The sequence below is a fragment of the Haliotis cracherodii genome, unplaced genomic scaffold (assembly GCF_022045235.1).
Source record: "Haliotis cracherodii isolate W230 unplaced genomic scaffold, xgHalCrac1.p SCAF_1, whole genome shotgun sequence".
Lineage (NCBI taxonomy): Eukaryota > Metazoa > Mollusca > Gastropoda > Lepetellida > Haliotidae > Haliotis > Haliotis cracherodii.
In genome coordinates, this window is record NW_027266264.1 from 88,754,129 (window position 1) to 88,781,387 (window position 27,259).

General features: G+C 43.4%; 1 protein-coding gene and 1 pseudogene across 4 annotated transcripts in view; one reads left to right on the forward strand and one right to left on the reverse strand.

The window, feature by feature from the left end:
* LOC139470447 (kin of IRRE-like protein 2) overlaps positions 1–27,259 on the forward strand; it is a 323,048-nt gene that overhangs the window by 204,682 nt on the left and 91,107 nt on the right. The gene's annotated exons all lie outside the window — the stretch shown is intronic.
* Positions 1,457–4,168, reverse strand: LOC139470436 (uncharacterized; annotated as a pseudogene).

Here is a 27,259-nt window from a genome sequence, read left to right on the forward strand (position 1 = left end):
CCAATCAATATTCACGGCAGAACTAATGGGCATGGCCTCAGCCCTCCATAATCAAGAATTCAAAAAACACAAAAAAATCCTAATACTTACCAACTCCCTAAGTGGACTGCAAGCCCTCCAAAACAAACATACCAAAAACCGACCTAAATTAATAAATCAAATACTTAAAAGCTCCAACGACCTAACTAAGGCAGGCAAACAAATAACCTTCTTGTGGATATCCGCCCATGTAGGAATATACGGTAATGAAAACGCCGAGAAAGCAGCTAAACTATCCCTCAAAATCCCAGAAATAAGCTTAAACTTACCAATCTCAAAATCAGAAATTAAAAGTGTAAACAAGCAAAAAATCACCAAAAAATGGCATAACCTTTATCTAAACTCAAATAGCCAAATCAAAAATGTACTCAGCAAACCACTAACCAAACCAAAAATTGTCCATCCATCAAAAAAAATCGACAGAGTAATCACTAAAACTCCAAACAGGACACACCAACCTAAATAACCATCTAAAAAAAATTAATAAACACACTACAGGTAACTGCCCACACTGCAAACAACTAGAAACCCCAGAACACGCACTCATCCACTGCACACATTACCTAACACATCGAACCGCATTACAAACCACCCTCAATCTAAACAAGGCTCTCACTCTAGAAGCAATACTAAACCCACAAAATAAACTAGAAAACTTCAAGGCCTTAGGCGTATTCTTAATCAAAATGGAACTGATAAAACGCATCTAAATACACTATAATCTACTAAATCAAAATTACATAAACAAACAAACATCCACCATACTCAGCTCCCTTAGTTCTCCTCCCCAACCCCATCGGCATCTATTCCAAATCTCAAAATTCCTAAATTCTATATAAGCAACCCCTAAAGCTCCCTCTTGGGTTGCACACACCACTTTCGCCCCTTTCGGAAACACATTAAATGGCCTGGCCGGGCCCGTGTGCGAAATACGCATCAGTCGGAAAGCGCACGTTAAATCTCCAATGTAAGTAAGTAAGTACCCTCATTCAGTCTTGCTTGAAAACGATATAAGAATCTATACCGAAACGTCGCTTTTTACAGTATTAAAGAAGTTATTATCCATAAAAATTGTGTCTATCTTGTCATCGGCCAACTTCTAAGTAATGCCTATCAAACAAGTTAATTTAGTGTATTTTGGCTTTGTAGGGTACTATAAATGGACAGTAACATTAAAAATGCATTTATGTACATTTGTTTGTTGGTTGTTTAACTCTGCAATCAGTAATATTTTAGCTATATGACAGCAGTCTGTAAATAAACGAGTCTGGACCAGACAATCCAGTGATTGACATCATGAGCATTGATCCACACAATTGGGATATGATGACATAGTTCAAACAAATCAGCGAGCCTGACCACCCGATCCCGTTTGTCGCCTCTTACCACAAGCATTGATGTAATACATTGTATTGTATTATTCATACTTTATGCAGCGACGCCTTTCTCTGGATACTGGGTGAGCATGGTTCATCTTATGGTCATGTGCTCTAGTCAGTAGTTCAGGTAAAACAATTCTCAAAAAGTAGAAATCTAATTTCACTTTCAATGAGTTCCAAAATGTAGTGTCTTTTATGACACATTCAATATGGATACCCATTCTGGACCAGACAACAAAGTCACAATAATTCATATCACAGACGTGTAACTGGCCTTGCACCTGATGATAATAATTGTGGCTAGTTTGAAGAGAGTTTATACAAACAGGATCATATTTTACATGAAGTTTTAGGTAGAACTGATTATCACAAATTTCACAAGGATGATGGTCTCTGTTTTTAAAGAGACACTTAACCTCCACAAGACCCTTACCACAACAGTCACATGTCTCATATGAGTCAGGTGTAGCACCTAAGTGGGGGAAATCTTGGTTGATGACAAAACCGGATTTCTGTAAGACAAGGTTGGTATGACCAGACATCATAATAGTTTTATATTGATCAAGAGCGTCATTTTCGTGGTCCAAACCCCACTCACAGGGAGCATACACTCTAGCTTGGTCATGTTTATTACTGTCAGAGTCAGTAGTTTGGTCATATTGCATTATCTTTTTCAATAATGAAACCTGACTGGGTTTACACTGACAATGATAAATACTCCCAAAATTAGAGGCAGTTAAACGTCCTATTCTGTACTCAAACCAGGTAGCTGATCCACTCTGACAGATGGTTTCTTTCTCGAACACAGCAGCTTCCTGCTGTGTTATTTTTAACTCATCAGAAAAAACATTTTCACATTTACATTTCAACTCAGCCTCAGTCAAATGTTTATATTTCTCATCAAATAAAAGTGATAGTGGAGAAGGAAGTTGGGCATGTTCTTCCTGGGACCAGTCGGTAATAACAGGGTTAGTAATGGTAAATATGGCTGCGGAGGGTACACTTTTTCTCAACTTTACTAAGAGACTAGAACTATCTGCAAAGTTAACTGGTTGTCTCTGGGCCAGAGGTGGTGCCAAGTGCACCTTCTTGACTTTGGAGAAGTTTATGTCTGCCACCATAGCTGGTTCAACCTGGAAAAAAATATTCACATACAATTGCTGAAATGAATTTCACATTTAAGTTAAAAAATCTTATTACACAGTTTTAAAATACTGACATGTTTTCAAACTTGTCTGTCTTGAGGAAAAATACAAATCAGCCTGATATTTAAACCACCAACACACACTTGCAAATATTCTAAATTATGTTTTAAAAGACTTCAAAAAATTAAAGAATTGGCTCTCAGGCAATGGTTTTTGAAAATATAGTGCGGGTGGGCGGTGTCTTTTTTTTGTTGTTGTACAAACTAGTTTATAACCAATAAACAGTTGTGTAATCAATAAAACAATTGTGTACAATCAACCTGGGAACGGGCCTCCCTACATAAATGTATTCCTTGATGAGTAAAATACTGGAATACAGTTGGACTTGGAATATTTAAGGATTTCTTAAATAAAAAAATTGAAATAAAAACGAAACATGCGGCAAACTTTATGATAATGCGGGCGGTGCCTGAGAACCAAGACTATTATTTTTTTTAGACTAAGTCAGTAATGTAAGTAATGCAAATAATTCAACCTCCATTACCAATTTGTTTAAAATGTTATAAAGGAATATGGGACATACTTTGGTTTAAAATCACCACCAATATCTTGTTCTTTCAATTTTCATATTTTGCATGTTACCTTCTTTGTGAATGTCTGATTCCAGGAACAGGGCATGGACGTACAGGAAACTTTGTTGTACTCGAATCGAACACAGGCCTCCACTTTAAATAGGATTCCAGCAACATGTGAACAGATTTCACCCAATCTGAATTTGAACAAACATTTAACTAAACTTTGAACAATTGATTTACAAAAGATTTTCTGCAATATATGACATTGAGTACAATGGGATTTATTTAGATCTACCACAACAGATGATCATATTTGAAAGAAAACCTATTTACAGAAATATTTATTGAATGAACAAATGTAATACCCTGCCATGCATGTACAGTGTGCACACTCCACCCTGCCACTCTTATCCAGACCAACCCAGGTTTCATGGGGCTTCTCCATCACAGCTTGGGATCTGTGAACCTTGGCCTGAAAAATCAATCAACATTTAAAAAAATTATATATTGCTGTCACAGACATTCATGCGATTGGTTGATTATAATATTTGATATTCAGTGGTTTCTAAATAAGATCTTATTCTTGTTTACACACAAACTATGGTTTAAGAGTACACTGAACATGGAAAACACATACTATGGCGCCGCACAGAATTATATGCCACGACCGTAAAGATAATATAATGCATGTTCAGATAAAATATTAACATTGATGACTTACCTTAATTATGCACTTGGTCTGTGAAGAGTTGTACCTGATGAGACACGTATGAACCCATCCACTTTTAAACAAAGTATAGGCCTCTAGTGAACGAAAACATCGCAAACTCTTTCTAGTAACAGGACCAGGCGAATATCTGAGGTACGTGTACAGGTCGCCATACTACAAGTTTGGCCACTGGGAAACGTTGTCAATCCAGTTCTTATTTATGATATATGGTTCCCAGTGTAGCGAAAATCCAAGTAAATTTAGTTTTTCTTCGTAACGAAACTTGTCTACGGCACAAAGATGTTTGTAGTAGGTACTCATGATAAATGTGTAAACATGGAACGTAAATACGGCAGCGCGAAGTTTGACAGCTCTGACCTTGACAGAGCGGTTCACTTCGATGGTCTTTTACCGCACGCACGATGCGCATGCGCGACCGGAGACGGAACAGCAAGTCTGCTGCAACTCATCTGTAGCATTGTAACAGAGTGTTGTGGTCACAAGACACCCTATATATCATTGTATCTGAGTGCTGTGGTCACAAGACACCCTATATAGCTTTCTATCAGAGTGCTGTGGTCACAAGACACCCTATATAGCATTGTATCAGAGTGCTGTGGTCACAAGACACCCTATATAGCTTTGTATCAGAGTGTTGTGGTCACAAGACACCCTATATAGCATTGTATCAGAGTGCTGTGGTCACATGACACCCTATATAGCTTTGTATCAGAGTGTTGTGGTCACAAGACACCCTATATAGCATTGTATCAGAGTGCTGTGGTCACAAGACACCCTATATATCATTGTATCAGAGTGTTGTGGTCACAAGACACCCTATATAACTTTGTATCAGAGTGCTGTGGTCACAAGACACCCTATATAGCATTGTATCAGAGTGTTGTGGTCACAAGACACCCTATATAGCATTATTTCAGAGCGTCCCATGACAACCTATATAACATTGTATCAGAGTGTCACAAGATACATATATATAACATTGTATCAGAGTGTCACATGACACCCTATATAGCATTGTATCAGAATGTCACATGACACCCTATATAGCATTGTATCAGCGTCACATGACACCCTATATAGCATGGTATCAGATTGCTGTGGTCACAAGACACCCTATATAGCATTGTTCAGAGCGTCCCATGACAATCTATATAACATTGTATCAGAGTTTACAAGATACCTATATATAACATTGTATCAGAATGTCACATGACACCCTATATAACATTGTATCAGAGGGTCACAAGACACCCTATATAGCATTGTATCAGAGTGTTGTGGTCACATGACACCCTATATAACATTGTATCAGAGTGCTGTGGTCACAAGACACCCTATTTAGCATTGTATCAGAGTGCTGTGGTCACAAGACACCCTATATAGCATTGTATCAGAGTGCTGTGGTCACAAGACACCCTATATAGCATTGTATCAGAGTGTTGTGGTCACATGACACCCTATATATCATTGTATCAGAGTGCTGTGGTCACATGACACCCTATATAGCTTTGTATCAGAGTGTTGTGGTCACAAGACACCCTATACATCATTGTATCAGAGTGCTGTGGTCACAAGACACCCTATATAGCATTGTATCAGATTGCTGTGGTCACAAGACACCCTATATAGCATTGTATCAGAGTGCTGTGGTCACAAGACACCCTACATATCATTGTATCAGAGTGCTGTGGTCACAAGACACCCTATATAGCATTGTATCAGAGTGCTGTGGTCACAAGACACCCTATATAGCATTGTATCAGAGTGCTGTGGTCACATGACACCCTATATAGCATTGTATCAGAGTGATGTGGTCACATGACACCCTATATAACATTGTATCAGAGTGCTGTGGTCACAAGACACCCTATAGAGCTTTGTATCAGAGTGCTGCGGTCACAAGACACCCTATATAGCTTTGTATCAGAGTGCTGTGGTCACAAGACACCCTATATAGCATTGTATCAGAGTGCTGCGGTCACAAGACACCCTATATAGCATTGTATCAGAGTGTCACATGGCACCCTATATAACATTGTATCAGAGTGCTGTGGTCACATGACACCCTATATAACATTGTATCAGAGTGATGTGGTCACAAGACACCCTATATATCAGTGTATGAGAGTGTTGTGGTCATAAGACACCCTATATAGTATTGTATCAGAGTGCTGTGGTCACAAGACACCCTATATAACATTGTTTGGGTACTGAATCCTTGGTTCACTGATAATTAGAATATTTATCTGCAGGCCTTGGTATGAGTTACTGGTAGAAATCACAACAAGCTGTGTGTTGAGCTTGAGCTTGTTAGTTGTTTACACTAGTTGATGATGATGATGATGATGATGATGATGATGATGATAGGTGTAATCAGACATGGGACACCCTTCAGCATGATTAGACATATGAAAACCATTATCTTTTTGATGAGTTTTAATTCCTGACATGAGGAAAGGTTTTATTAAAGTCTGTTCAGCATGTATTCTGAATAATCATGAAAATGCTTTGATCAGCGTTTCCGCCATCATAACCTGGCACTTGGCCATCACTCACCTGCCCAATGCCTGTCAATACACAGGTACATCATAACGAGCTGATCACTTTCCATGTGCCTGTAAAATTATTAGTTTAGCTGATGGCTGTATATACAACTTCACATGGGCTTATTTCCATCTACTTATCACAGTGTACCCTGAGCCCTGTGCAGCATGATGCTTATATAGTGTATGGAGGAGGTTGACTTTGCATCATCATACTTATATAGTGTATGAAGGCGGTGAACTGTGCAGCATCATACTTATATAGTGTATGAAGGAGGTGAACTTTGCATCATCATACTTATATAGTGTATGAAGGTGGTGAACTGTGCATCATCATACTTATATAGTGTATGAAGGAGGTGAACTGTGCAGCATGATGCTTATATAGTTTATGGACGAATTGAACTGTGCATCATCATACTTATATAGTGTATGAAGGAGGTGAACTGTGAAGCATCATGCTTATAGTGTATGAAGGAGGTGAACTGTGCAGCCTCATGCTTATATAGTTTATGAACGAATTGAACTGTGCATCATCATACTTATATAGTGTATGAAGGAGTTGAACTGTCCATCATCATACTTATATAGTGTATGAAGGAGGTGAACTGTGCATCATCATACTTATATAGTGTATGAATGAGGTGAACTGTGCAGCATCATGCTTATAGTGTATGAAGGAGGTGAACTGTGCATCATCATACTTATATAGTGTATGAAGGAGGTGAACTGTGCATCATCATACTTATATAGTGTATGAAGGAGGTGAACTGTTCAGCCTCATGCTTATATAGTTTATGGACGAATTGAACTGTGCATCATCATACTTATATAGTGTATGAAGGAGGTGAACTGTGCAGCATCATACTTATATAGTGTATGAAGGAGGTGAACTGTGCATCATCATACTTATATAGTGTATGAAGGAGGTGAACTGTGCATCATCATACTTATATAGTGTATGAAGGAGGTGAACTGTGCAGCATCATGCTTATATAGTGTATGAAGCAGGTGAAGTGTGCAGCATGATGCTTATAGTGTATGAAGGAGGTGAACTGTGCAGCATCATGCTTATAGTGTATGAAGGAGGTGAACTGTGCAGCATCATACTTATATAGTGTATGAAGGAGGTGAACTGTGCAGCATCATGCTTATAGTGTATGAAGCAGGTGAACTGTGCAGCATCATGCTTATATAGTGTATGAAGGAGGTGAACTGTGCAGCATCATGCTTATAGTGTATGAAGGAGGTGAACTGTGCAGCATCATACTTATATAGTGTATGAAGGAGGTGAACTGTGCAGCATCATACTTATATAGTGTATGAAGGAGGTGAACTGTGCATCATCATACTTGTATAGTGTATGAAGCAGGGGAACTGTGCAGCATGATGCTTATATAGTGTATGAAGGCGGTGAACTGTGCAGCATGATGCTTATATAGTGTATGAAGGCGGTGAACTGTGCAGCATGATGCTTATATAGTGTATGAAGGCGGTGAACTGTGCAGCATCATACTTATATAGTGTATGAAGGAGGTGAACTGTGCAGCATCATACTTATATAGTGTATGAAGACGGTGAACTGTGCAGCATGATGCTTATATAGTGTATGAAGGAGGTAAACTGTGCATATTCATACTTATATAGTGTATATGAAGGAGGTGAACTGTGCATCATCATACTTATATAGTGTATGAAGGAGGTGAACTGTGCAGCATCATGCTTATATAGTGTATATGAAGGAGGTGAACTGTGCAGCATCATGCTTATATTGTATATGAAGGAGGTGAACTGTGCAGCATGATGCTTATATAGTGTATGAAGGAGGTGAACTGTTCAGCCTCATGCTTATATAGTGTATGAAGCAGGTGAACTGTGGATCATCATACTCATATAGTGTATAGAGGGGTGAAGTGAGCAGCTTATAACTTCTTTGAGTGGCATATAGAAGTTGGAGTGATGAAGTAAGACGAGTTCAATGGATGAACAACTTCTTTATTACAATTAGTGTGACGTTTCGGTGTAGATCCTAACAGCTTTATCAAGCAAGTGATGGATAGGGCTAAACAACATAGGTACTTTATTACAATTAGTGCGACGTTGTTGTTAAGCCCTATCCATCATAGAGGGGTGAAGTGTGCAGCTTCTGTTGTGTATGGAGGGGGTGAAGTGTGCAGTTTTTGTTGTGTATGGAGGGGGTGAACTGTGTAGCTTATGTTGTGTATGGAGGGGTGAAGTGTGCAGCTTATGTTGTGTATAGAGGGGTGAAGTGTGTAGCTTATGTTGTGTATAGAGGGGTGAAGTGTGCAGCTTATGTTGTGTATAGAGGGGTGAAGTGTGCAGCTTATGTTGTGTATAGAGGGGTGAAGTGTGCAGCTTATGTTGTGTATGGAGGGGTGAAGTGTGCAGCTTATGTTGTGTATAGAGGGGTGAAGTGTGCAGCTTATGTTGTGTATGGAGGGGGTGAAGTTTGCAGCTTATGTTGTGTATGGAGGGGTGAAGTGTGCAGCTTATGTTGTGTATAGAGGGGTGAAGTGTGCAGCTTATGTTGTGTATGGAGGGGTGAAGTTTGCAGCTTATGTTGTGTATGGAGGGGTGAAGTGTGCAGCTTCTGTTATGTATAGAGGGGTGAAGTGTGCAGCTTATGTTGTGTATTGAGGGGGTGAAGTGTGCAGCTTCTGTTGTGTATGGAGGGGGTGAAGTGTGTAGCTTATGTTGTGTATAGAGGGGTGAAGTTTGCAGCTTATGTTGTGTATGGAGGGGGTGAAGTGTGCAGCTTCTGTTGTGTATGGAGGGGGTGAAGTGTGTAGCTTATGTTGTGTATAGAGGGGTGAAGTTTGCAGCTTATGTTGTGTATGGAGGGGGTGAAGTGTGCAGCTTCTGTTGTGTATGGAGGGGGTGAAGTGTGTAGCTTATGTTGTGTATAGAGGGGTGAAGTTTGCAGCTTATGTTGTGTATGGAGGGGGTGAACTGTGTAGCTTATATAGTGTATAGAGGGGTGAAGTCTGTAGCTTATGTTGTGTATGGAGGGGTGAAGTGTGCAGCTTATGTTATGTATGGAGGGGTTGAACTGTGTAGCTTGTATAGGGTATGGAGGTGGTAAAGTGTGCAGCTTTTCTTATGTATAGAGGGGTGAAGTGTGCAGTTTATGTTATGTATAGAGGGGTGAAGTGTGCAGCTTATGTTGTGTATAGAGGGGTGACGTGTGCAGCTTCTGTTGTGTACGGAGGGGTGAAGTGTGCAGCTTATGTTGTGTATAGAGGGGTGAAGTGTGCAGCTTATGTTGTGTATGAAGGGGGTGAAGTGTGCAGCTTATGTAGTGTATGAAGGGGGTGAACTGTGCAGCTTATGTTATGTATGGAGGGGGTGAAATGTGCAGCTTATGTTGTGTTTGAAGGGGGTGAAGTGTGCAGCTTATGTTGTGTATGGAGGGGGTGAAGTGTGCAGCTTATGTTGTGTATGAAGGGGGTGAAGTGTGCAGCTTATGTAGTGTATGAAGGGGGTGAACTGTGCAGCTTATGTAGTGTATGAAGGGGGTGAAGTGTGCAGCTTATGTAGTGTATGAAGGGGGTGAAGTGTGCAGCTTATGTAGTGTATGAAGGGGGTGAACTGTGCAGCTTATGTAGTGTATGAAGGGGGTGAAGTGTGCAGCTTATGTAGTGTATGAAGGGGGTGAACTGTGCAGCTTATGTTATGTATGAAGGGGGTGAAGTGTGCAGCTTATGTAGTGTATGAAGGGGGTGAACTGTGCAGCTTATGTAGTGTATGAAGGGGGTGAAGTGTGCAGCTTATGTAGTGTATGAAGGGGGTGAACTGTGCAGCTTATGTTATGTATGGAGAGGGTGAAATGTGCAGCTTATGTTGTGTTTGAAGGGGGTGAAGTGTGCAGCTTATGTTGTGTATGGAGGGGGTGAAGTGTGCAGCTTATGTTGTGTATGAAGGGGGTGAAGTGTGCAGCTTATGTAGTGTATGAAGGGGGTGAAGTGTGCAGCTTATGTTGTGTATGAAGGGGGTGAAGTGTGCAGCTTATGTAGTGTATGAAGGGGGTGAACTGTGCAGCTTATGTAGTGTATGAAGGGGGTGAACTGTGCAGCTTATGTAGTGTATGAAGGGGGTGAAGTGTGCAGCTTATGTAGTGTATAGAGGGGTGAAGTGTGCAGCTTTTGTAGTGTATGAAGGGGGTGAACTGTGCAGCTTATGTTGTGTATAGAGGGGTGAACTGTGCAGCTTATGTTATGTATGGAGGGGGTGAAATGTGCAGCTTATGTTATGTATGGAGGGGGTGAAGTGTGCAGCTTATGTTATGTATGGAGGGGGTGAACTGTGCAGCTTATGTTATGTATGAAGGGGGTGAACTGTGCAGCTTATGTTATGTATGGAGGGGGTGAACTGTGCAGCTTATGTTATGTATGGAGGGGGTGAAATGTGCAGCTTATGTTATGTATGAAGGGGGTGAACTGTGCAGCTTATGTAGTGTATGGAGGGGGTGAAGTGTGCAGCTTATTTTGTGTATGGAGGGGTGAAGTGTGCAGCTTATGTTGTGTATGGAGGGGGTGAAGTGTGCAGCTTATGTTATGTATGAAGGGGGTGAAGTATGCAGCTTATGTAGTGTATGAAGGGGGTGAACTGTGCAGCTTATGTAGTGTATGAAGGGGGTGAACTGTGCAGCTTTTTTTGTGGATAGAGTGGTGAACTGTGCAGCTTATATAGTGGACGGGAGTGACGAACTTCGTTCTTCCCACAACCCATGCTGCCTGGGAAGCACTGAAAGGTTACCAGTCACTTTACCATCTCATCGTACCGGGGACCCATTCACTGCTGGGTGACATCACTCTCTGGAGTTAAGCTTGAGAACATGGTCACCTATCCCACTACCCTACACGACTAACCCTGCTCCACTTCACCTCCTGATGTGTGTGCTGTGCTGAGGACAAGTGCCACTGATGTGTTATGATCTTATGATGGAACAAAAGATGAATCAGATTGCAAAAGGATTGTACAGATGACAAGTTGGATTGTCAATATCATGCTGAATGGCTGATGATGCAACTCCCAGCAGTTGTGGTCAGGCAGTGACTGTGTCGACATGTGAGTGATTCATGATGTCAGTCTTGCCGTCACTTGCTCAGACACTGGGACAGGGCAGGTTGGTGGAGGTGTTTCAACATCTATTGTAATCCAACTTGTCATACATGGGAGTCTGAAATATGTAAAATAGAAATTATGAAAAACTTCTGTTGACTAAAATGTCCCAAGTGATAGATTTCCCCTTGATATGTCCCGCCTGTTTGTCGGGCCCGAGGTGCACAGAAGACACAAGCAGCCGATCCAATCACCAGATGTCTCTCAGGAATGGGCTATGTACAGGACATAGCAGTGACATGAATGTTATCTTATTTCAACTGTTAAGTAAATTGAATTAGTATTAAATAAAGTGTGTGGAGTAGGTATGGCGAGCAACAGTTCATCAATCATCCCTTCAAAACAAGTGTAAGTAATTCTATACCAGTGAAAATCTGCTACTAATGCAATTATTTCTGGCTTTTGCCTTCTGACATGTTTCACCTGCAAACAAACAGTTTGGGGTGGGTGGGGTGGGGGGGTGGTTTTGGGGAGGGGGGTGGGGGGGAACGAGAGCACTGCAACCCTAGAGGGATTGCTTCATCAGGGCTATTGATTGGATGAAATATTTAACATTCTACTTGTCATAGGTGGCCAACTAGCAATACTTTCCAAGATTAACTTATTGATTCATGCCATGCTTATCATCTTTGTTTCTCCGGAGTTGGTCACACCATTGTGACACATTGTCCTCCTGGGTTTTAATGTGATACAGACAGTCTTATGTGGTGATGAAGTGTTCCGTTCATATTTCGAGCGTTATGGTTCTATTATTCATATCAATGTGTGGAATTTAGTGTAGACAGAAGCTGTGTCCATAATGGTCTCTTAGTTAGTGGTATGAAGAATGAGACACCAGGTATCCATCCTGAACTGGGTTAAGACACAAGGTGTCTCCTGTCCTTTAAGAAAGGATAGAGACACCAGGTGTCTCCTTCTTTCGTGAATGGGTAGAAACACCAGGGGTCTCGTGTCCTTCAAGAATGGGTACAGACACCAGGTGTGTCCTGTCCTTCGAGATTGGTGTAAACATTAGGTGTCTCCTGTCCTTCAAGAATTGGTAGAGAAACCAGGTGTCTCCTGTCCTTCGGGAATGGGTACAATCTCATTAAAATCGAATCTGAGTTCTCGCTGCCGCTAAACAAAGATCTGAGGACATCCCATTACGGATCACGTCAGAAAGACCTTTCGGGAACTTTGACCGACCACTGAAACAACTAACAAGAAATCGACATCAGCCAATTCAAAAGCAGCTTTCTCGAGCTTAACAGCACTCGTTTCAACCTGGTGACTTCCATTTCAGACTACGCTTGAAAAATATGTTGACACAGTTCTCGATTAAAATTCTGAAAACTGAACAAACAAACATCCCGGAATGTCTACTATATGGTTGAGATTATATGGCAGTGAATCCCACGTACTGTGCAAAGCCTCCTCCGTTCAAATGTTTATTTCACAGAAGCGAGAGATAGACGATAATTCTCATGGAATCAATCGTATGAGCCGTAACTGTCATTCGGACGTTTTCAAGGTTGCATAATTAGAAAACACATTCTGACTGCCTTTTTCATGATCTAGTAAGTGATGCTTTGATTGGTCGGATGAAAGGTCTTTCTGAGGTGACCCGTAATGGGATGTCCTCACATCTTTTTTTAGAGACAGCTAGAACTAAGATCTGATTTTAATCAGATTGGAATGGGTAGACACCAGGTGTCTCCTGTCGTTTGAGAATGGGTAGATATGAGGTGTCTCTTGTCCTTCAAGAATGTGTAGCGACACTGCATGTCTTCTGTGCTCTGAGAATGGAAGAAACACCAGGTGTCATTTGTCCATCAGGGATGATTAGAGACACCAGGCTTTGTAGTGTCAGGTTGCTTGCTAATTTCTTACATTTTCCTTGAGTGTCAGACAAGTTGGAATACCAGATGACAAATACCCTCCCCCCAGGTGAATGTATCTTGCTGTTATCTGCCATGTAATGTACAAAGATCTAGCTGAAGACGAGACAAATAGTGGAAATACTATGTTATGATACCAACAGTGGATTCTCTGTAGAGTTCTTGTCACACTAAGCCATCAGTGTGTACTGAGTCTATAACTATTACAGGACTATAAGTTGTCTACTAGGTTAGAATCCAAGATGAGACTCAACACCAAAAGTACTAGAATCTGCACTTTACTAAGAAAGTGTTATCCCAAAAATAACATTTGTAACATTTGATCACTTTCTAAATGGCATTGTGAGTTCATAGTTTTAAGCCATAGGAGACTTGCCAATTTACGCTTGTCAGAGGGGTACACAAAGTATGTGATCTAGACTACTAGACTATCATTTTTGTGGAAGCCTCGGTGGCTGAGTTGGTTAGATCACTTACTTTGTGCTCTGGTGATTAGTGCCTCACTCTGGCAATGGGGGTTCGAATCCCGGATGGGATTCAACCCAAAATAGTACTAGAATCTGTACTTTACTTAGAAAGTGTTATCCCAAATATAACATGTGTTAGTATATGCCATCTATTTCACTCAAGGGAAACTGTCTGCAGTTGTAAAAGGATTTTTCCTTTAATTTCTATAACCATCCATTCAACTTGAATTCAATAGTGACTAGTCATGGATTTATGAATAGGATCATGAATAATCAAGGGCACATTCAGGATTGTTGTATTTGTAGAAACAACCTCAACCTTGGATGCTATACAGATTTCATTTAACTGTAGACCAGTCACTGAGAGCTTTGACACACCGGAGTCAGTAGGATATAACTGATACTTGTATGTTCCAGTCTAATTGGGATTCAAGCATTAATTGCCCTTTGGTAATAAGTTTTTATTTAAATGTTTCATATTAGAATATCCTGGAATGCTGGTGTGTTTCTCCTTATTCTTCTCTTAATCCTTTGGACACACATACACTCACATGCATGTCGCTATGTAAGTGCAATAATCTTGGATGTGACGTTTAACCCCATTTCACCTCACCTCTTAATCTATTGGCATGTGGCCGCCCGAGACCTGTGGCCCCCTGCTGACACAATGTCCACGGTAGCACCAGCTTGAAGCAGTGGTGCCCCCTAGTGTGTGCCCCCTAGTTTAAGCACCACAATGTCCACCGTAGCACCAGCTTGCAGCAGTGGTGCCCCCTAGCGTGTGCCCCCTAGCGTGTGCCCCCTAGGTTAAGCACCACAATGTCCACGGTAGCACCAGCTTGCAGCAGTGGTGCCCCCTAGTGTGTGCCCCCTAGTTTAAGCACGACAATGTCCACCGTAGCACCAGCTTGCAGCAGTGGTGCCCCCTAGCGTGTGCCCCTAGTGTGTGCCACTAGTGTGTGCCCCTAGTGTAAGCACCACAATGTCCATGGTAGCACCAGCTTGCAGCAGTGGTGCCCCCTAGTGTGTGCCCCTAGTGTGTGCCCCCTGTAAGCACCACAATGTCCAACGTAGCACCAGCTTGCAGCAGTGGTGCCCCCTAGTGTGTGCCCCTAGTGTGTGCTCCCTAGTGTAAGCACCACAATGTCAATTGTAGCCCCAGCTTGCAGCAGTGGTGCCCCCTAGTGTGTGCCCCCTACTGTAAGCACCACAATGTCCATGGTAGCACAAGCTTGCAGCAGTGGTGCCCCCTAGTGTGTGCCCCTAGCGTGTGCCCCCTAGTGTAAGCACCACAATGTCCATGGTAGCACCAGCTTGCAGCAGTGGTGCCCCCTAGTGTGTGCCCCTAGTGTGTGCCCCTAGCGTGTGCCCCCTAGTGTAAGCACCACAATGTCCATGGTAGCACCAGCTTGCAGCAGTGGTGCCCCCTAGTGTGTGCCCCTAGTGTGTGCCCCCTAGTGTAAGCACCACAATGACCACCGTAGCACCAGCTTGCAGCAGTGGTGCCCCCTAGCGTGTGCCCCCTAGTTTGTGCCCCCTAGCGTGTGCCCCCTAGTGTGTGCCCCCTAGTGTAAGCCCCCTAGTGTAAGCACCACAATGTCCATGGTAGCATCAGCTTGTAGCAGTGGTGCCCCCTAGTGTGTGCCCATAGTGTGTGCCCCCTAGTGTAAGCACATCAATGTCCATAGTAGCACCAGCTTGTAGCAGTGGTGCCCCCTAGTGTGTGCCCCCTCGTGTAAGCACCACAATGTCCATAGTAGCACCAGCTTGCAGCAGTGGTGCCCCCTAGTGTGTGCCCCCTAGCGTGTGCGCCCTAGTGTGTGCCCCCTAGTGTAAGCACCACAATGTCCAAGGTAGCATCAGCTTGCAACAGTGGTGCCCCCTAGCGTGTGCCCCTAGTGTGTGCCCCCTAGTGTAAGCACCACAATGTCCATGGTAGCATCAGCTTGCAGCAGTGGTGCCCCCTAGTGTGTGCCCCTAGTGTGTGCCCCCTACTGTAAGCACTACAATGTCCATAGTAGCATCAGCTTGCAGCAGTGGTGCCCCATAGTGTGTGCCCCCTAGTGTGTGCCCCCTACTGTAAGCACCACAATGTCCAAGGCAGCACCAGCTTGCAGCAGTTGTGTTCTAGGAACCTGATAAATGTGTCCAATATGATTCTGCTTCAAGTGAATACAACATAAAATATCAATGGTTGTTCTCGCTAATAGTCATCACAACTATTTAGATAATATTTATGTTCTCTCCTCTTACAGAAAACGTATAAACACAAACACATTCATCACATTACTTCATTATCGGGCTCTCCATCCTGAATGGCAATACAACATTCTGCTGTTGATGATCTCCACTGTTTCCGTGGCATCAGCCGTGTAGCATCAGCTTCTGCTGTGATCCATCTCATGTTCCGTGAGTCTCCAGCGTGATGAGAACAGGATCCCATTGATTTGTTCGTCCATAACCATCAGGCAGTTCACTGACACAGGGCCACACAATTGGTGGCAGGGGGAGCTGACTCTATCCAGGATCACAGACATTTCCTCATTGAATCAGGTACAGGTCAGCTGTACTGATGCATGACTGTAAGAATTACTATGGCGCCAAGTGGAATTTTATTTGGATCATAAATCTTCCGTGAGCTTAGCAAGTGACTTGAACTAATCATCAGAGTTGTTAATTGTATTTGTGATTTCTTTTGTTTGTTGAAGCATTGACTTGGAAAAGAACTGTTATGATTGATGAGTTTTTCTGACCTGTTGAGGTACTTTTTTTATATCAAAAGATGAAAATGGTGTTATTATGTTGATAATTAATCACAAATTTATCGCTTTAACCTCATTTGGGATAAAGGGCTACTTGAATGAAAGTGGTGTAGAGTTGGCCATATTCATCCAGCGTTGTAAGCAGTCCATCAGGTGATCTGCAGGCCCTTCTTGGGAACTGCTGGATGGTGCTTACACTAGGGGGCACACACTAGAGGGACACACTAGGAGGCACTCACTAGTAGATGCACACTAGGAGGCACACACTAGGAGATGCACACTAGGAGGCACACACTAGGAGGCACACACTAGGAGATGCACACTAGGAGACACACACTAGGAGATGCACAGTAGGAGGCGCACACTAGGAGGCACACACTAGGAGATGCACACTAGGAGATGCACACTAGGAGGCACACACTAGGAGATGCACACTAGAGGGACACACTAGGAGGCATTCACTAGGAGATGCACACTAGGAGGCACACACTAGGAGATGCACACTAGGAGGCACACACTAGGAGGCACACACTAGGAGATGCACACTAGGAGGCACACACTAGGGGGCACACACTAGAGGGACACACTAGGAGGCACTCACTAGGAGATGCACACTAGGAGGCACACACTAGGAGGCACACACTAGGAGGCGCACACTAGGAGATGCACACTAGGAGGCACTCACTAGGAGGCACACACTAGGAGGCACTCACTAGGAGATGCACACTAGGAGGCACACACTAGGAGGCACACACTAGGAGATGCACACTAGGAGGCACACACTAGGGGGCACACACTAGAGGGACACAATAGGAGGCACACACTAGGAGATGCACACTAGGAGGCACACACTAAGAGGCACACACTAGGAGGCAGACACTAGGGGGCACATCTTAGAGGGACACACTAGGAGGCGCACACTAGGAGGCACACACTAGGAGGCACACACTAGGGGGCACACACTAGGAGGCGCACACTAGGGGACACACACTAGGAGGTGCACACTAGGAGGCACACACTAGGGGACACACACTAGGGGGCACACACTAGAGGGACACACTAGGAGGCACACACTAGGAGGTGCACACAAGGAGGCACACACTAGGGGACACACACTAGGGGGCACACATTAGGGGGCACACACTAGAGGCGCACACTAGGGGACACATCCTAGAGGGACACACTAGTAGGGGCACACTAGGAGGCACACACTAGGAGGTGCACACAAGGAGGCACACACTAGGGGGCACACACTACGGGGCACACACTAGAGGGACACACTAGGAGGTGCACACTAGGAGGCACACACTAGGAGACATACATTAGGAGACATACACTAGGGAGCACACACTAGGAGACATACACTAAGGGGCACACACTAGGAGACATACACTAAGGGGCACACACTAGGAGACATACACTAGGGAGCACACACTAGGAGACATACACTAAGGGGCACACACTAGGAGACATACACTAAGGGGCACACACTAGGAGACATACACTAGGGAGCACACACTAGGAGACATACACTAAGGGGAACACACTAGGAGACATACACTAAGGGGAACACACTAGGAGACATACACTAAGGGGCACACACTAGGAGACATACACTAGGGAGCACACACTAGGAGACATACACTAAGGGGACACACACTAGGAGACATACACTAGGGAGCACACACTAGGAGACATACACAAAGGGGCACACACTAGGAGACATACACGAGGGAGCACACACTAGGAGACATACACAAAGGGGCACACACTAGGAGATATACACTAGGGGGCACACACTAGGGGGCACACACTAGGGGGCACATATTTGGGGGCACACACTAGGAGACATACACAAAGGGGCACACACTAGGAGATATACACTAGGGAGCACACACTAGGAGACATACACAAAGGGGCACACACTAGGAGATATACACAAAGGAGCACACACTAAGAGACATACACAAAGGGGCACACACTTGGAGATATACACTAGGTAGCACACACTAGGAGACATACACAAAGGGGCACACACTAGGAGATATACACTAGGGGGCACACACTAAGAGACATTCACAAAGGGGCACACACTAGGAGATATACACTAGGGAGCACACACTAGGAGACATACACAAAGGGGCACACACTAGGAGATATACACTAGGAGATATACACTAGGGGGCACACACTAGGGGCACACACTAGAAGACACATACTAGGGGACACACACTAGGAGACACATACTAGGGGACACACACTAGGAGACATACACTAGGGGACACACACTAAGAGACACACACTAGGAGACACATACTAGGAGACATACACTAGGGGACACACACTAGGGGACACACACTAGGAGACACATACTAGGGGACACACACTAGGAGACACACACTAGGAGACACATACTAGGAGACACACATTAGGGGACATACACTAGGGGACATACACTAGGGGACACACACTAGGAGACACATACTAGGGGACACACACTAGGAGACACATACTAGGGGACACACACTAGGAGACATACACTAGGGGACACACACTAAGAGACACACACTAGGAGACACATACTAGGAGACACATACTAGGGGACATACACTAGGAGACACACACTAGGAGACACACACTAGGGGACATACACTAGGGGACACACACTAGGAGACATACACTAATGGACACACACTAGGAGACATACACTAGGGGACACACACTAGGAGACATACACTAGGGGACACACACTAGGAGACATACACTAGGGGACACACACTAGGAGACATACACTAGGGGACACACACTAGGAGACATACACTAGGAGACATACACTAGGGGACACACACTAGGAGACACATACTAGGGGACACACACTAGGAGACATACACTAAGGGGCACACACTAGGGGACACACACTAGGGGACACACACTAGGAGACATACACTAGGGGACACACACTAGGAGACACATACTAGGGGACACACACTAGGAGACATACACTAGGGGACACATACTAGGGGACACGCACTAGGAGACATTCACTAGGAGACATACACTAGGGGACACGCACTAGGGGACACGCACTAGGAGACATGCACTAGGGGACACGCACTAGGAGACATACACTAGGGGACACGCACTAGGAGACACACACTAGGAGACATACACTAGGAGACATACACTAGGGGACACACACTAGGGGCACACACTAGGGGACACACTAGGGGGTACACACTGTCTCAAGACTGAACATGGAGTAACATGATGTTTTATGAAAAAAAGAGTTAAACTTAAAGATATTTTGATGAGTTTCATCTTTGAAACCACAAGGCCAAGGCAGAATCATTGTATGAATGCGACATGATACCCTTCAGTGTGTAATACATGGCTGCCGTTATCTAGAATGCAGTGATTCATGACCAACTCATGCTACAAGCTGATTAGTGACTCGTGTCCTCTCCTAGCGATTTCTATGTGACTGGGTTCCATGTAAGCGCAAATGGGCATAGTTAAAAGAAATGTCAACTCGTTGCGTAATGATTCACGTATATTTACCCCCTCTATGATATACATTCCAGATGCTATTGAAAACAAATTAGGACTTAGAGTATTATACAGTATGATTAAACACATTTAACTGTGTCTTGAGCATATTTTTTAATGAAAGACATGTGTAAAATCAAAAATGATTCATAATAGGGATTCTTTGACTAAACAACTTTTAGTCATACACTCATTCTGATTTGTTTGTCATATTTTTGCATGGGACATTCATCGAAAGCCGGATGAGTCGTCTTGCAGGTTACGGAAAGGGGCGAGCTGTGACGTATGGAATGCTGTAGGTTCACCATGTTCACTATGTCCTACTGTTTCCCTTGCTTATCAACTATCTAGATGTTGTCTGAGCCACGGGTCAGCTGTGAAGCCTGTAGACCTTGCATGCTTCATCTACAGATCTTCTGTGTACTCTCATGCAGATCAGGGCCACTTGCACAAAGCGCTAAGACTATTGTAAGCCTATGTTAAAGTATGGGAGTTACGATCATCTTAGCGCTAAGATCACTGTGTACAAGTGGGCCCAGGAGCTAGGTAAAACAAGAGGACATTAGCCAATACTGTTCATAGGGTATAGACTGAACAGCCAGTTCTGTATTTGCTTTGGAACCAACAGTAGGCATTTATGACTTTATCATATTATTATTTATCTTATAGCTCAGGAACATAAAACACAGAAATTTGAAAGATGACAAGAAAAATCTGTATGAAGCCACTTTGCTCTTGAAAGAATTGCACTGTGTGTGTTTGAATATGTTCCATTCTATCACAAAGTCTGTGTTTAGAGTACACAGCAGGGCAACAGAAAGTGTACACCCATGTTTAATGGTGGAAAAAAATGAAACAAACAAGAAATGGTGACATGATACAGGTGCCATAGTTGTGTTTTGGCAACTGTTTGCAGCCTGGTAATGTTTGGATAACATTTGTAATTTTTTTGTTAAATCCAATTTTCAAGTGTATACTTTATTTTGCCTGGTTACAGTTTTTTACCATTGTCACAAGCGTCATTCATCAGGATATGGATTCAGCGGGCACAATAGCCCAGCAAGTTGAATCTCCATCCTACTGCTCCAGGAAACCCCTGGCTTGATTGGCCAGAATCTCTGTGTCAGCCATCCATATTGCTCGTCAAAGTCAGTGCTGGGAATAAGTAGGTCTGCTGCTTGTGTAACCACTGCACCACTAGAACGTTTTCTTATAGATAAAAGTTAAATATTAATTACTGAACCTTTCGTAATTGTTAACACATTGAATGATTCCTCTGTATGCCTCTGTACTAAAGTGTGAATTTGGTACAGCAGTTCACAAATGTGACTCGCACAATAAAACATTCACCATCCCCTTTTCTTTTATTTGACAGTTACATTCAATTAAAGAGATTTTAGAAATACGGACCAACAGACATCTTGTATCAGTGGTGCTAATGTGTGATCCAGTTTGATTGATGCATTATCTGGACTTGTGTTTGTCATCTATTTTATCAATTTCGTTCAAATATATCATAAATGTCATACATTGACTCGTTGAAAGTCATTGTAGTTGGACTATTATATGTCAACTTGCTGTCGTGAGTGCGGGAGCATCAACAGTGATTGGCCTAGTTGTTACATACAAAAAGATATTCAGGAATAGCGATCAGTTGTATCAAAGTGCTATGCTTATGCTTATCAATTTATTTCAAATATGTATAGTAAAAGCTGCAACAAAAATAACATGATATTGTAATAAATTATTCCCGATAAAACAATAGTTTCAGATACAATTCTTCTGATCATTGTGTCAAAATTCTTTAAAGTTATATGAATGGGTAATTTTTAACCGAATCAACGGAAGATTCCAAGAAAATGCATGTACAGCTGATGGCTGCCTGGTTTAGTTTACGAGACAATACACATGGTAATCTCAATCTCTGCATATAAAACAATACCTAGCAGAACAGGAAATACAATTTAATCAGTAAATCATTATGTCTAGTAATGTTTTATATCAAATTTTATATTTGTATTGACCAAGCTTAATTGTTATGATCTGCTTGTTTCTCTGGATTTACTGAAGGGATACAATGTAATTTTTTCCTGCGGAAAATAATACGTTTTTATTGCAAATGTAGGGATTGTGTATGTGCTGGTGGTGTTGTGTGACTGGTGGTATAAAAATTAGCTTGAAGGCTTGTACAGGGGGGTCGCCTTATATGTGGGGTCACTTTATAGATAGTGATATGTTGTGATACGAGGTGTGATCCTGTTTGACTGATGCATGACCCAGTTTGACTGATATGTGACCCAGTTTGACAGATGTATGACCCAGTTTGACAGATGTGTGACCCAGATTGACCGATGTGTGACCCAGTTTGACAGATGTGTGACCCAGATTGACTCATCTGTGACCCAGTTTGACAGATGTGGAACCCAGATTGACTGATGCATTACCTAGTTGCACTGATGTGTGACCCAGATTGACTGATGTGTGACCCAGATTGACTGATGCGTTACCTAGTTGCACTGATGTGTGACCCAGTTTGACAGATGTGTGACCCAGTTTGACTGATGTGTGACCCAGTTTGACAGATGTGTGACCCAATTTGACTGATGTGTGACCCAGTTTGACAGATGTGTGACCCAGATTGACTGATGTGTGACCCAGTTTGACAGATGTGTGACCCAGATTGACTAATATGTGACCCAGTTTGACAGATGTGTGACCCAGATTGACTCATCTGTGACCCAGTTTGACAGATGTGTGACCCAGTTTGACTGATGTGTGACCCAGTTTGACAGATGTGTGACCCAATTTGACTGATGTGTGACCCAGTTTGACAGATGTGTGACCCAGATTGACCGATGTGTGACCCAGTTTGACAGATGTGTGACCCAGATTGACTAATATGTGACCCAGTTTGACAGATGTGTGACCCAGATTGACTCATCTGTGACCCAGTTTGACAGATGTGTGACCCAGTTTGACTGATGTGTGACCCAGTTTGACAGATGTGTGACCCAATTTGACTGATGTGTGACCCAGTTTGACAGATGTGTGACCCAGATTGACCGATGTGTGACCCAGTTTGACTGATGTGTGACCCAGTTTGACTGATGCGTTACCTAGTCGCACTGATGTGTGACCCAGATTGACTCATCTGTGACCCAGTTTGACAGATGTGTGACCCAGATTGACTGATGCATTACCTAGTTGCACTGATGTGTGACCCAGATTAAGTCATGTGTGACCTAGTTTGACTGATGCATGCCCTTTGTTTGACTGATGCATGATCCAGATTGACTCATGTGTGACCCAGTTTGACTGATGCGTGACCAAGTTTGACTGATGTTGGTCAGGAGATGGAACTGTTCACCACACTGAACCTGAACGCTATTCCCCAAGTGATGTTAGTGCTGTGACTTGTAAATCAATAAGGAGCTGGGAATTACGACAATTATAGCACCAACTTATTGCACGGACATCACTCTGGGGAACAAGGCCCTGGTATATAAGAATCAAGAATTAAGAATTTATTGCACAAAGAACAAAACAAACAACAAAAGGCGAACAACATTTAAAGATACTAGTATGCAGGAAGACTTACATATGGTACATTGACATGTGTACATCGGCATACAGAGAAACACTTCTGAACATATTGATGACATGTAAGTAACAAATGAGAGCAGGTAATGATTCACAAAGACTCTCAGACTGCCATCAACACCAAACAAGATAGGGAATACCTGTAGATGGTGCAAGCCACTTCCCTGGAATCCCTGTATTGTAGGAAGCTACCACTGTGTAAAACCAGGAGGCATAGCACTGGTTCATTATTGTAGTGGCAGAAAAAATGGTATTTGGAAGTATAAGTTGTATGGAGAACTTGGCAAGGAGACCAAGCCATAAGTATTAGGGGAAAATATTAATCTAACAACAGAATACCCAGACCGCAAATATGAGTAATTGCTTCCATTTAAGATGTAGAGACCTGGACAGAAACTGCCTACTTGTATATATACTGTGGTATGTGTATTGATTTTGCCATCTATGTACACACTGGACTAGAGCTTCACCTCCTCCAGTGAGGAAATCTATGTACACACTGGACTAGAGCTTTACCTCCTCCAGTGAGGCCATCTCTGTACACACTGGACTAGAGCTTCACCTCCTTCAGTGAGGAAATCTATGTACACACTGGACTAGAGCTTCACCTCCTTCAGTGAGGCCATCTCTGTACACACTGGACTAGAGCTTTACCTCCTTCAGTGAGGAAATCTATGTACACACTGGACTAGAGCTTCACCTCCCTCAGTGAGGCCATCTCTGTACACACTGATCTAGAACTCCACCTCCCTCAGTGACGCCATGGTCAGGGAGAATAGGATGGCACCAATTTTGATAGAACAGCAGCACTATTGTTAGTATGTGAATACTGCAGTGCACCACACAGACGTCCTTCTGCTGGCATGACGGCCCATTGACTAGACATACCCACGACCAGGTGAGGGGCAGGGTTGGGTTGATGGGCGGTTCCAGCATGGGGTCTTCTCACAGAACATGTGTCTCGATACACTGAACTAAAAGTCCAAATTCAATATCAATGACTAAACTGTGTTCATCATTGAAGGAAGCTTTTGTGAAACATTCATCAAACATGGAGTAAAGCAAATAAAATCACACATAAAACGCTCTGTTTCATTAAGAAGTACAAAAAAACTGTTTGCTTAATGTCTTGTGGCAATAGCCCACTGCTGATTGTACTGTTGGTTCTCTGTGAGGGAGAAGTCAGCCATGGGGAAGCAGGAGCTGATTGATGCAGGGGATGCTTGACTTGCTGCCAACATGGATGGTAAATATAACTGATAGCAGAGTGGGAAGTAAAGTACATGTGTGGTGGAGGAGTAGATGTGTGTTGGAGTAGATGTGTGTTGGAGGGAAACATGTGTGTTGGAGTAGATGTGTGTTGGAGGGATACATGTGTGTTGGAGTAAATGTGTGTTGGAGGGATACATGTGTGTTGGAGTAGATGTGTGTTGGAGGGATACATGTGTGTTGGAGTAGATGTGTGTTGGAGTAGATGTGTGTTGGAGGGGTACATGTGTGTTGGAGTAGATGTGTGTTGGAGGGATACATGTGTGTTGGAGTAGATGTGTGTTGGAGTAGATGTGTGTTGGAGGGGTACATGTGTGTTGGAGTAGATGTGTGTTGGAGGGATACATGTGTGTTGGAGTAGATGTGTGTTGGAGGGATACATGTGTGTTGGAGTAGATGTGTGTTGGAGGGATACATGTGTGTTGGAGTAAATGTGTGTTGGAGGGATACATGTGTGTTGGAGTAGATGTGTGTTGGAGGGATACATGTGTGTTGGAGTAGATGTGTGTTGGAGTAGATGTGTGTTGGAGGGGTACATGTGTGTTGAAGTAGATGTGCGTTGGAAGGGTACATGTGTGTTGGAGTAGACGTGTGTTGGAATAGATGTGTGTTGGAGGGGTACATGTGTGTTGGAGTAAATGTGTGTTGGAGGGGTACATCTGTGTTGGAGTAGATGTGTGTTGGAGGGGTACATGTGTGTTGGAGTAGATGTGTGTTGGAAGGGTACACGTGTGTTGGAGTAGATGTGTGTTGGAGGAGTAGATGTGTGTTGGAGGGGTACATGTGTGTTGGAGGGGTACATGTGTGTTGGAGGGGTACATGTGTGTTGGAGGGGTACATGTGTGTTGGAGGGGTACATGTGTGTTGGAGTACATGTGTGTTGGAGTAGATATGTGTTGGAGGGGTACATGTGTGTTGGAGTAGATGTGTGTTGGAGGAGTAGATGTGTGTTGGAGGGGTAGATTTGTGTTGGAGGGGTAGATTTTTGTTTGAAGGGTCAATGTGTGTTGGGGGTAGATGTGTTTTGGAGTAAATGTGTGTTGGAGTAGATGTGTGTTGGGGGTAGATGTGTGTTGGAGTAAATGTGTGTTGGGGGTAGATGTGTGTTGAGGGTAGATGTGTGTTGGGGGTAGATGTGTGTTTGGGGTAGATGTGTGTTGGGGGTAGATGTGTGTTGGAGTAGATGTGTGTTAAAGGTAGATGTGTGTTGGGGTAGATGTGTGTTGGGGGTAGATGTGTGTTTGGGGTAGATGTGTGTTGGAGGGGTAGATGTGTGTTGGGGGTAGATGTGTATTGAGGAGTAAATGTGTTTTGGAGTAAATGTGTGTTGGAGTAGATGTGTGTTGGAGGGGTGTGTGTTGGAGTGGAGGATGTGTGTTGGGGGTAGATGTGTGTTTGGGGTAGATGTGTATAGGAGGGAAGGGTGTGTGTTGGATGAGCAGATAGATGTGTGTTGGACAGGTGGATTTGTGTTGGATTAGTGGTTAGATGTTTGATGGAAGGGTGGATGTGTGTTGGGGGGAGATGTGTGTTGGAGGAGTAGAAAGATGTGTGTTGGGGGTAGATGTGTATTGGAGGGGTGGATGTTTGTTGGGAGGGTGGATGTGTGTTGGGGGTAGATTTGTGTTTGGGGTAGATATGTATAGGAGGGGTGGATGTGTGTTGGATGAGCAGATAGATGTCTGTTGGAAGGATAGATGTGTGTTGGACAGTGGTTAGATGTGTGTTCGAAGGGTGGATGTGTGTTGGGGGTAGATGTGTGTTGGAGGGGTAGATGTGTGTTGGAGGAGTAGATAGATGTGTGTTGGGGGTAGATGTGTGTTGGAGGGGTAGATGTGTGTTGGAGGAGTAGATAGATGTGTGTTTGAGGGGTGGATGTGTGTTGGAGGAGTAGATAGATGTGTGTTTGAGGGGTGGATGTGTATTGGAGGAGTAGATGTGCGTTGGAGGAGTAGATAGATGTGTGTTGGAGGAGCAGATAGATGTCTGTTGGAAGGATAGATGTGTGTTGGACAGTGGGATGTGTGTTGGATTAGTGGTTAGATGTGTGTTCGAAGGGTGGATGTGTGTTGGGGGTAGATGTGTGTTGGAGGGGTAGATGTGTGTTGGAGTAGATGTGTGTTGGAGGGGTGGATGTGTGTTGGAGGAGTAGATAGATGTGTGTTTGAGGGGTGGATGTGTATTG